This window comes from Desmodus rotundus, chromosome 2, assembly GCF_022682495.2.
Source record: "Desmodus rotundus isolate HL8 chromosome 2, HLdesRot8A.1, whole genome shotgun sequence".
Taxonomy (NCBI): Eukaryota; Metazoa; Chordata; class Mammalia; order Chiroptera; family Phyllostomidae; genus Desmodus; species Desmodus rotundus.
This window is the reverse complement of record NC_071388.1, coordinates 6,390,282-6,402,953: the sequence shown is the minus strand read 5'-3', so window position 1 is coordinate 6,402,953 and position 12,672 is coordinate 6,390,282. Positions and strand designations below refer to the sequence as shown.

Genomic DNA, 12,672 nt, shown 5'->3' with positions numbered 1-12,672 from the left:
CGCTTCCTCTTTGGCCTTCCGGGCTTCCGTAGCCTCCTTGCGGCCGCTCCCACATCTCCCAAGAGACGTTTTCTGGTGATTCGGCCACTATTGTCCCTAGTTTGTGTGTTTGTGCAAGTCACTCATGTTATTATGTAATTAATACTTTATTTAAATTGACTCACTTTTTTTATTTAAACTAAATCTCGGTGGACTTTTATGCTTTGCACTGGCTGGTGGAGCTCAGTGAACTGAGCACCAGCCTGGGAACCAAAGGTCCCCAGTTGGATTCCCAGTCAGGGTACATGCCTGGGTTGCGGGCCAGGTCCCCAGTAGGGGCCCACAAGAGGCAACCACACATTGATGTTTCTCTCCCTCCCTTCCCCTCTCTACAAATAAATAAATTATTAAACACTTTTTAAAAACATAAATAAAATAAAAATAAAGTAAACCTTTCTAGCTCTGGCCAGTGTGACTCAGTTGATTTGAGCGTCTTTCAGTAACAGAGATTGTGGTTCATGATACCCCATCAGGACACATGCCTGGGTTGTGAGTTCGTTCCCCCGTCCAGGTGTGTAAGGGAGGCAACCAACTGATGCTTCTCTCTCACACCGATGTTTCTCTCCGTCCTCCCTGCCCGGAAAAGCAGTTAAAAAATGTCCTCTGGTGAGGATTAAAAATAAAGTAAACCTTTCTAGAAATAGAAAACTACCATGATTGTAGTAGCAGATATCTGTAAAAACAAATATTTTGTAAATAGTTATTTGTAAAATGTATTTTTACATGTCAAAACTAAAGACTATAAAAATTTTAACAATTTCCAAAACTGCACAACTGAAAAACAAGTATTAATTAAAAAAAAAAACTTTACGAGCAGCCTGTAAGAAACTAGTTAACCTACATTTAGCTGGAGATGGGATATTACAGCAAAAGAATCCCAATTCACACTTATATGTAGTATATAAAAGGTAGTCTAGCTGCCTCTTCTGCTGTGATTGGAGTAGGAGAACTAAAACCTAATTAAAATGAGTCACAGAGCTGTGGTTCTACGAATTTCTGTTGCAAGAAAACATGTGAAGCGGAGCTACTTAATAGCAGTAAATTCTTTCCATGAAAACGCATCATGGCTGGTAGATGATGCTGAACTGACCACAACAAAAGATAGGCTTGGAGTCTGCCTCTCCTCCACAGCCCTCCATTCCAGCTGGACCATCCACAGCTGCAGCCTGGCTACTGACTCCTCTATTCACTAGAGATTTAGAATTTATAGGGAGAAACAACCTCGTGGAAAGTGATGGCAGCTCCTCTGTCTCTGCCTTTCAGGCTAAAGAGAAGTTTCAGCTGTTCCCCACTGCTACCACACACCCACCCCACTAATGCATACCCCCAGGAGGAGTACCACCAACTCCTGGTGAGGCAACGATTTGGGGAAAAAAAAAAAAAACCCAGAGAAAAGTCCCTGACTGTGCAGCAGTGATATGGCCCTCAGGTGCAACCCAATTTGAATAACACAGCTCTCTCCTATTGCTTTAATTTTTCTACTAACATGTGGAAAGAAAATACGAAAGCCAATATCTCAGTAGGACTCAGGCTAGATCTAGTAACCAGAGATGTGCTCAGAACTGAGTGAGTTACCCCGGCCAGCATGGCTCAGGCAGTTGGAGCACCGTCCTGTAACCAAAGGATTGAGGGTTTGAGTCCTGCTCAAGGCACAGACCTAGGTTGTGGGCTTGATCCCAGGTCCGGGCATATGATTCCTGATCTAGATGGGTAAGAGCGGCAACCAATCGATGTTTCTCTCTCTACCTCTCTCTTAAAACAATGAAAAAATGTCCTCTGGTGAGGATGTAAAAGAGAGAGGAGGGAACTGAGAGACTTATGGTCTGTTACTGAGGGCAGCCAACACAAAGTGGATTCTTTTCAAGATAGGCACACCCAGAGGGAGCCCTGAAATACAAGGTGAAACAAGATGGCCTCGAGTATTCCCCAAACTGTGAAATCAGGGTCGACAAAGAGAAGAAACAATTTGGTGGAAACTGAATTTACCTATCCTTTGCTTTGCCCACATGATTTTACCAAATGAAAATGAGGAGGAGGAAGAGGAGCACATACAGTGTTGAGCCAAAGACCAGACTAACCATCTTTCTGAGTGAATTAAGTAAAATCTGCAGTGTTTGTTTCAGTGAGTGGAAAACCAGGCAGCTACCTCAAATGCACAAATTTTATAGCCTTTGTATTGCTCATTAGCTGTCCCAGCCCTGGATTTGTTCTGTATGTTGGCAGCCTGTTTGAGGACCCAGAATAGCTAACGCAGAGTGAAGTATGAGGGTCTTGTGGAAAATTGTGTTCTAGCATCGCTGAATATTCAAGCATTCCTTTAGTGTGCACACACATACATGCACTGTATGTGTGTACATGTGAGGAGCTAATCAGAAAGAAAAATATAACGTAAGGTGAACTATTTTGCTGTGTTTTTTAACTTGTTAAAAATATGCAAAATTTTTTAATTCAAATGTTAAATTATACTTAAAGGCAGCACTATTAATTTTGCTAGATAGTTGTCAAACAACATTGTGAGTATACTAAATGCCCCTGGATTGTACCCTTAAAATGGTTAACTGCATGGTATGTAAATTTCACCTCAATTTTTTTTTTAATTGCTAGAACCAAATAACCTTTAAAGTGTTTTTATTTTAGTCTCTGTTATGCTAAGCCTTCTGAATATGCAAAATTCAGTAGTTTCAGAATTAATCTTATTGTTATGAGTGCAGTTGACTTCATTTAAACCTCAAATTTTGCCCTGGCTGGTGTGGCTCAGTGGATTGAGAGCTGGTCTGTGAATCAAAGGGTCACCAGTTTGGTGCCCAGTTAGGGCACACGCCTGGTTTGTGGGCCAGGTCCCCTATAGGGTGGGGCAAGAGGCAATCACACATTGATGTTTCTCTCCCTCTCTTTCTCCCTCCTTTCCCCTCTCTAAAAACAAATACAATATTTTAAAAAATAAAAATAAACCTCAAATTTTCACAAACTTTGTACTATGTCCAGAAATTTGCCTCTAAGATTTTATTTTATTTATTTTTAGGGAAAGGGGAAGGGAGGGAGGAAGAGAAGAACATCAGTGCGTGGGAGAAACATGATGGGTTGCCGCTCACACCCTGACCACGGAACAAACCTGCAGCCCAGGCATGTGCCCTGACCCAGAAAAGAATCGGCAACCTTTCACTTTGAGGGATGATGCCCAACCAACTGAGCCACAGAGGTTAGGGCCAGAAATTTACCTTTCACTAGCTTTTTTAAAAAGTAATTTTAAACATATAAGAAGTTGCAAAGAATAAAAATGGTGTCGAGAACACCCAACACCCTTTATTTAGATTCATCTGCTTTAACATTGTAGCCCATTTGCTCTGTCATGTTTCCCCCGCCTCTTTCAGGATATCACTGAGAATATCCTCTTATAGAATCACAGTAATTTGTCAACCTCAGGAAAATTAACGGTGACTTGACACTTCTATCCAGCTGCCATTTGTGTTCCGGTTTTTGACAGTTGACCGAATAATGTCCTTTGTAGCATTTACCCCTCCACTACAAGATCCAGTCCAGGGTCAGGTATTGCATTGAATTGACATGTCTCTTTGGCCTCCTTCAATCTGGAACATTTCCATAGTCTTTGTCTTTCATCACACTGATCATTTTGAAGATATTTTTCCTCTAAAAATAAAATAAACAAAAACTTTTTAAGAAACTGCTGGCTTATTTTCCAAAGCGGTTTACCATTTTACATTCTAACAGGGTTTGAATCCAGTTCCTCCACATCCTATCCAATGTAAGTCTCTTACATTTTTGTCTTTCCAACAGGTGTGTAGTGGTATCTCATTGGACTTCGATGCTATATCTATATCGCCCTAATGGCGACTGATATTGAGCAGGCCTTCATGTGCTTGTCATTCTTATGTCTTCCTCAATGAAGTATCTGTTCAAATCTTTTGCCCTCTTTTTACTGAGTTACCCTCTTAGAACTGGATAGAGTTTTGAGTTCATTCTGGATACAAGTCCTTTATGTGGTATATGCTTTGCAAATATTTTCTTCCAGTCTGTGGCTTGTCTTTTCATTCTCTTAAAAACGTTCTTTGAGCTCTGGCTGGTATGACTCAGTGGTTTGAGTGCCAGCCTGTGAACCAGAAGGTCACTGGATGGATTTCCAGTCAGGGCACATGCCTGGGTTGTGGACCAGGTCCCCAGTTGGGTACAAGAGGTCCCCAGTTGGGGGCGAGTGAGAGGCATCCGATCACTGTATCTTTCACACATTGATGTTTCTCTCCCTCTCTTTCTCCCTCCCTTCTCTTCTCAGATAAAATCTCAAAAAAAAAAAAAAAAAGTACTTAAGGACTTCCGACCAAGATGGAGGCGTAGGTGGACACGCTGTGCCTCCTTGCACAACCAAAAGAAAGAACAACAAATTTAAAAACAAAAAACAACCAGAACTCATAGAAAATCGAACTGTATGGAAGTCCAACAACCAAGGACTTAAAGAAGAAACATTCATCCAGACCGGTAGGAGGGGCTCGTGGCAAGGTGGTGGCTGGAGGATCAGGGTGGGCAAGGCAGAAGCTGGCAGAGCAGGCAGTCTGACATTCGCATGCAGATAAACTGGGAGGAACAAGTGGGGAGCAAGACAGACCATGCAACCCAGGGGTCCAGCCAGGGGAAATAAAGCCTCAAAACCTCTGACTGAAAACACCTGTGGGGTTGCAGGGGTGGAAGAAACTCCCAGCCTCACAAGAGTTTGTTGGAGAGACCCACAGGGTCCTAGAATGTACTCAAACCCACCCACCAGGGAATCAGCACCAGAAAGGCCCAATTTGCTTGTGGGTAGTGGAGGAAGACTGAAAGCCAGCGGAGTGCTAAGGAGGCCGCATTGTTCCCTCTTGGATCCCTGGGCCATAACACAGCGACCTGGGTTGTCCTTCCCGGTGAACAATCTAAGACTCTGCCCCTCACTATGAAACAGGTGCGCTGAGACCAAAAAGTATGGCCCAAATGAAAGAACAGATAAAAGCACCAGAAAAAATACAACTAAGTGACAAAGATGCACAGTTCAAAACACTAGTAATCAGGAAGCTCACAGAATTGGATGAGTATGGTCACAAAATAGAGGAAAAAGTGAAGGCTATGAAAAGTGAAATAAAGGAAAATGTACAGGGAACCAACAATGAAGGGAAGGAAACCAGGACTCAAAACAATGCTTTGGACCAGAATGAAGAAATAAACATTCAACCAGAACAGAATGAAGAAACAATAATTTTAAAAAATGAGGAGAGACTTAGGAACCTCTGGGACAACTTTAAACATTCTGACATACAAATCATAGGGGAGCCAGAAGGAAAAAAGGAAGAGCAAGAAACTGAACACTTATTTGAACAAATAATGAATGAGAACTTCCCAATCTGGCAAAGGAAATAGACTTCCAGGAAGTCCAGGAAGCTCAGAGAGTCCCAACGAAGTTGGACTCAAGGAAGCACACACCAATGCACATCATAATTAAAGTAAGGAGAGAATCTTAAAAGCAGCAAGACAAAAGGAGACAGTTACCTACAAAGGAGTTCCCATGAGGCTATCAGCTGATTTCTCAAAAGCAACCTTACAGGCAAGAAGGGGCTGGAAAGAAGTATGACTTCCAAGTCATGAAAGGCAAGGACCTACATCCAAGATTACTCTATCCAGCAAAGCTATCATTTAGAATGGAAGGGCAGATAAAGTGCTTCCCAGATAAGGTAAAGTTAAAGGATTTCATCATTTAGCCCTTACTATATGAAATGTTAAAGGGACTTATCTAAGAAAAAGAAGATCAAAACTGTGAACAGTAAAATGACAACTATTAACAACTGAACCTAAAACAAAAACAAAAACAAACTAAGCAAACTATAACAGTAACAGAATCACAGAAATGGAGATCACATGGAGGACTATCAGCAAGGGAGTGGTAAGGGGAGAAAGGGGGAAAAGGTACAGAGAATAAGTAGCATAAATGGCAGGTAGAAAATAGGGGGAGGTTAAGAACAATATAGGAAATATAGAAGCCAAAAAACTTATATGTACAACCCATGGACATGAACTAAAGGTGGGAAATGTGGGTGGGAGGGGGTGTGCAGGGCGGAGGGGAATAAAGGGGGGGGGGAAATGGGGCAACTGTAATAACATAATCAATAAAATATATATTTTTTAAAAAGTACTTAAAACGGACACATATGTTTATCTAGGTAACTATCTGTTTCCTAGGTCCAAGTTCGGATGATGGGTTTATGGGTACTCAGTCAATTGTTAGTAAATAATGTAAAATAAAAGAGTGCTATACATGAAATAATGATGGTATATGCACCATTTAAAACTTTTTTTCAAAAATGTGGTATGAATGCTATTAAACACAGAGGGGCCTGAGCTAAGATGGGGACTGAGCACGTGACGGCTAACGAAGGATTTCATATACTTCATTCTTTTCATTTCACATCCATGGAAAAATGAACTAGATAGATTAATGGATCTGTGTTAGAAATTTCCAAAAGAAAAAGGGCACAAATGCAGCCCTCTGATCCCACTGCCTCCCGCACACCGTGAACTTACTAGCGTTACACAGGAAGCTTTACAAGTTCACCAAAATAATGAGGGTAGACAACTCAAGCACACAAGTAAAACAGACTAGTACACAAGTCTGAGATCGCTCACCTCTCTTAGACCTGTTGATGGCAAGGAGAACTTTACTGGCCACCCAGCAGGACAGGTGCAATTTGATGACAAGAAATTTTTTTTTAGATCAAAACTAAATCTACGGTATTTCACAGAGAGTGTTAGACTGAGCTGATTGCATAGGCTGGCACCACTAAAAGGGGCAAAGGGCACTTTACAACGTGCAATATGATCAATACTAGTAATAGGAAAGCAATGCAAAACCATGTGACAATCAAGACCATAAGTGACAAAATGAAACTGGATTATACTTAGGCTCAGTAGGCAAGAAAAAATATGTAAGGCTTATCTGTTTTTTTTTTTTGTCTTAAAGACTTTATTTATTTTTTTTTAGAGAGAGGGGAAGGGAGGGGAAAAGCGAGGGAAACATCAATTGTGTGGTTGCCTCTTGCATGCATCCCTTACTGGGGACTTGGCTTGCAACCCAGGCATGTGCCCTGACTGGGAATCAACCTGGCGACCCTTTGGTTCATAGGATGGCACTCAATCCATTGAGCCACACCAGCCAGGGTTGTTTTTCTAAGTAAGCTATATCTGGTGTCTCTGAACAGAAAGAAAAGTGAGAAGTAATTCAGATGGGAATAATATTTTATATCATTTAACTATAATAAAATGTCACATTCTATTTCCTTTTTTCCTATTTTGTTCTTAAGGAAAATAACACTAAAGTGAATTCTACATAAATTACAATTACAATGCTTTTGAGAAAGGATTCAGAAAGAAATTGTTTTTTTAATTTGAAAAATGTAAAAAAACACTAATTTTTTTTTTTCTGCCTTTGTTATTCTGGTCAACACTGCAAACCACAGTTGTGAGGCAACATCCAACCAAGTTGAGATAGCTTCTTCCTGTCTCTTTATGAATGGGCCATCCCCTCAAACCATGTTGGCTGAACTCATCTATGCTATTGCCTCTGCTTTTAGAGTTCACACAAGCCAAGGAAACTAAACTCTGTCATGTTGTAACAGGGTGCAGCTGGGTGGCGGTGGGGGGCCTAAATAGGAATTTGTAATGGGGTCCAGAACTCAGGGTGTCCAAGAAATATTAGAAATATATATATATGATGTCCTCACCCCCACAAGTCTGAGCTGAGGGATGGGACCTGTGGAGCAGGGCCATTGAGAGTTGTTTTGAATAGCAACAGTTTTGCAGCTAACCTCTAGAATGGCCATTTAACATATCTATAACCTTTAACTGGTTTCATAGATATGTTAAACAGCTGTGGCTGTGCTTTGAGCCAGAGGGATGGGAGTGACTTCAACCCAGGATGTAACTGGGAGGCAACTCCCCCAGGTTACAGAGCCTGCATAAGAGCTTGGAGATGATTGGCTCCACACCACAAGGCCACACCTGCCCGGACTTACTATGGCAGCCCAGTAAAGCTGGAAAAACATGGGAATGCTGGCAGCTGTGGACAGTTGTGGGAGGAGTTGGAAATGGTGAGGCAGAGGAAGATTGGTGCTGGGATTTAAACTCAGGCTCAGCAGCCATGCGGCCTCTTTTGGGGAACACTCGGTTTGGGCAGAGAAGAACCGCGGACTTCTGTTTCTTTTTCCGAGATACGGTACCCTGGACTGGGCAGAGGGGGAAGGAAGGACTGTGCGTTTGTGGGTATTCTAAAGGACTTTGGGATCTCAATGAAGACATTAAGTTATTACTCTTACGTTTGTATAACTCTTTAAATAAATAGTCCTTTTCCCTTTCACCAGTCTCTGGCATTGAGTGACGTCTTTCCCTGGTGGCGGGCAAGATGAACCTAGTATGGGGTGGGGGACCCCTGTAGCACAAGGGGGGGTCCATTCGGTAATACTATATCATTTGCACCCGCCCCCGGGTCTGTTCTGTAACAATGTCATTTTGGAGAGAACAAGTACCCCGTAACATCGGAATAGAATATTTTTGCTCAAGTCTAAAATATTATGAGATGGCTGCCCACTTAGAAGATGACTCTCCTACAAGGCCACAGAAGCCGAGTGATCTGGAAGGGATGCAGGGAGTGTTTCTACTTTAGACTGAATGTCTGTGTTCCCCCAAAATCCAAAAGTTGAAACCTCTCGATATGATGGGATTTGGAGGTGGGCCTTTGGGTGATTAGGTCATGGGGTGGGGCCCTCATGAATGAGATTATTATCCTCATAAAAGAGACCCCAGAGAACTGCCTTCCCCCTCCCTCCACAGGAGGACACAGCAAAAAGATAGCCTTCTATAAACTAGGAAGTGGACTCTCACCAGACTCCAAATCTGCCAGTGCCTTGAGCTTAGACTTCCCAGCCTATGGAACTGTGAGAAGTAAATGCCTGTTGTTTATAAATCAACCTGTGGTATGTTTGTTATAGCGGCCCTAACAGACTAAGACATTTCCTTTCCATATTTGGAAAGCCAGGCTTCACTCATAAACAGGAAAGAATAATATGATCAGTTTCTAGCTGGCTTAATGTTCTTTCTCTTTTTAAGGTTTTATTATTTTATTTTTAGAGGGAGGGGAAGGGAGAGAGAAAAAGATGGAGAGAAACATCAATTGGTTGCCTCTTGCACATCCCCAACCGGTGACATGGCCCACAACCCAGGCACATGCCCTGATGGGGAATTGAACTGGCCACCTTTCCATTCGCAGGCCGACGCTCAATCCACTGAGCCACACCAGCGTAGGCTTAATGTTCTTTCTAAAATAACAACCAGGATTATGAACTGCTGGAAGGGAAAGCTTGTAATAATAATTCCAATGATCTTATCTAACAACAATTACCTCTGGTCATATATCCATAAAATGTGCAGGCAAGCAAGAAACCCATGCAGCATGGTGAGTTCCACATCTGTTGGTTACCTTTGAGCTTTCTTTGTGCCCTAGTGTTCTGGCCATCTCATTCAGCAGAGTGAGCAGGACAGCTCCTGCTTCAGACCTCTATTTTTTCTTTCACCTGCATGCCTTACATCTCATCCTTTTGCAGCAGCTTCGATTTCCAACGCAGTGGTGACCAGTAGGCATTCAAGAGTCCTGACCATCACCATCCCTCATACCTTTGCTCACAAACTTGTCGCACACCTAGCCTCCTTTACCTTACATCCACAAGGCTTCATGAGACACAGTATGGCACAGCACTTACACACAGGCATCACAAATAGAAATGCTTTCAGAGGTCCGGCAGGAAGCACAGGTGAGAAAAATCAGCAGGACTGAAACCGTAGCAAACTGGAGAAGGGATGCCTCCTAAAAGTGACAGGGTCAAGTGCGTGCGCAGACAAAGGAGGCCAGAAGTTGAAGAGTAAAATTTGTATGTGAAATCCTCTGATTTGGACATGTTGGTTAAAAAAACCTTTACACTTCATTGATGATATTCTCTTTTATCCAAAAATGTATATACATATACTGGTCAATTAATATTCACACAGTAAACAGAGCACTGCAACAAGATCAAGAGATGGAACGTGATGAGCTCCCTCAAGTCCTCTACTCCTCTTTCTTCCAGTCACTAACTAGCTCCTCACCCACCCCAACTAGTCTGAGTTCCAACAGACTAGATTTGTTTTGCTTCCCTTTGTGTATTATATAAATGGGATCACAGTTTGTATCTTTGGGAGTCTGGCATCTTCCTCTCTACACTGCGCTTGTGAAATGCACACATTGTTGTCTGTAGTGGCAGATGGCTCTTTCTCATTGCTGATAGCCTCCCACTTATTCATCCGTTCTCCTGTTGATGGACAAGTAGGTTGCTCCCAGTTGGGCCTATAGAAATAGTTCAGCTATGAATATTTTACTTTATGTCTTCTGGTGAACAGATGTAAGCACTTTTGTTGGGTATACTTCTAGGAGTGAAATTACTGAGTCATAGTGTTTAGCTTTAAAAGGCACTGTCAGTTTTGTTACTGAGTTCCCCTTGTTCCATGTGCTTGTTTGGGCAACTTAAAAAAAAAACATCTGGGCCAATGCAAATAAGTAGGCCACGAATCTGTCACCACTAGCCTAGTGCACCTTCAGTCCTCAAGGGAGAAAGACCTTCATGAGCTAAGTTCAGATATCAGCACTGCCACTCCCTTAAGGTCTTGCAGAGTCTCCCCCTCCTTGGATAATGGCCCACCTCCTAAGCCTCGTACGGAACACCTGCAGGTTGCGGCTGTACTGTCTTCTGCCTCTCCCCTGTCATCTTCACTGTCCACTCTCCACTAACTCCATCTCCACCACTCCGAAGGTCCAGGGGGGCTGTCAGGATCTGCTAAGTCTGCATGTTTGGGAATGTGCTGTCCCCCTGCCTGTGGTTTCCCCTTTCCCTTACCTGGCCAATTCCTGTGGCTTCTCTCCCCACTAAACTACCACCCTGAGTCCTTGGGGTATTATCCTGTCTGCAGTCTCTCTACCCCTATCATAATGCTTGGCACACAGCAGGAACTCAGTACATATTTGTGCCAGTACATATCTGATGTTATCTTTTTAAATGCAAACGGAAGAAAAGAAGATAGAAAAGGATAAATTTTAATATTACCTTGTTGCCCTCAATTGTTCTCTCCAGGAGCAACCACTGGGGCCACTTTGTTATGTATTCTTCCTGAGAGGTACAATGAATGTATCTTTGTCTTCAATATAACTATATATTCAATAGATGTTACAGAGAAAATAAAGCTGCGAACGGAGACAGGGAGTTGCAATTTTAAATTGAAAGGTCAGGAAAGGCCTCACTGAGAGGGTGACATTTGTGCAAAGATCCAAAGGAGTTTGAGGAAGAGAGCGGCAGTGGTCTGTGGAAACAACAGGTGACAAGGCCCTGAAGAAAGGGGTGTTCGAGGCTCAGAAGGTGAAACGGTGAGCCGCGGTGATGATCACTGAAGAGGGGCTAGGTCACAGAGGGCTTAAGCCCGCTGTGACTCTAAGGATTTCAGGCTTTCTTGAATGAGAAGGGAAGGCACTAGAATTATCGATCAGGAGTTGCATAGTCTGACTAGTGGTTTTCAAAATTCTCTTCCTTGGTAAAGAGGAGCCTCATTTTTTTTTTCAGTAGCTCAGTAATCCACTCTGTGAAGATGCCATATATAATTTATCCGAGCTGCTCAAATGATTGACATTTGGTTTAATTCCAATCTTTTGGATTCAAAGTAGTCTAACGTTTCTTCCTCTCCCAAGAATTCCAGCTGACAATTTTCCGATTAAAATTTTGTTCTATAATAACCCAACTCAATTCAGTCTTTTAAACGTAATTTTTTCTTCATTAAAGAAACAGGGTTCACTGGTTCCGGGGTTCCCAGCTCCGACCCCTAATCTGAAGCCCTTCCTCCACTTTAAAAAGGTGCTTATGTGAGCAGCTGGTTAAAAACGGGCAGGAGCTGGGTGGGGATGCTGCCCACTTCACTTCAACGCAAGACGGACAGCCTGGCCCGAGGGTTTAACAGTGGACACGTCCTGGGGACGGTGGGGACCAGGAACCCACAAAGCTCCTGAGTCGACCCACGTGCACGTCTGGCCTCTGAAGGAATAGATGATCAAAAAGAAACAATCGCGAAAAGAGCAGATCCCCAAACCACCTAGCAAGGGAGCATCGCCTGGCGCCAGCCTCGAGGCTGGAGTCGTCGTAAAGACCCGCACCTGCGCAGTGACGTCTAGCGAGTTGCCTGCTCCCCGCTTTCCTTCCCACGACCTCCCTTTCAGCGCCTGCGCACTGTGACCCGCTTCCCACAGGCCTGAGAAGCTAGAGACCCTAAATTTCCTTTCCTGTCAACTGAGGTGGGAGAAACGAGCTAGTACTTGAATCCATTGGGTCTCCCTTCCCAGTCTACGAGACCTTTACTGTTTCTTCGTAATTTACCCTGCATGGAATGTACTCGACCTTTCTGGCATGCAGACCTGGCGTGCTCCCAGGTGTCCATGGGGGGGGGGGGTCACTCGGAGATCACGTGGCAAGCATCCGCCAATCGGCAGGCAGACCGCACTTTGCGGCTCGACTTCAAACTACCGTGAGGCGAGAG

The 12,672-nt window shown here is 43.3% G+C and overlaps 1 long non-coding RNA gene across 1 annotated transcript; it reads right to left on the bottom strand.

Annotated features, from left to right (window-relative positions):
• Window positions 1-3,311: 3,311 nt before the first annotated feature.
• On the bottom strand, window positions 3,312-12,559 carry LOC123479776 (uncharacterized). The gene is made up of 2 exons (XR_006655523.2): window positions 11,199-12,559; window positions 3,312-3,687 (listed from the first exon to the last, which is right to left on the bottom strand). It is a non-coding gene; the product is annotated as an uncharacterized lncRNA (long non-coding RNA).
• Between the last annotated feature and the right edge of the window lie 113 nt (window positions 12,560-12,672).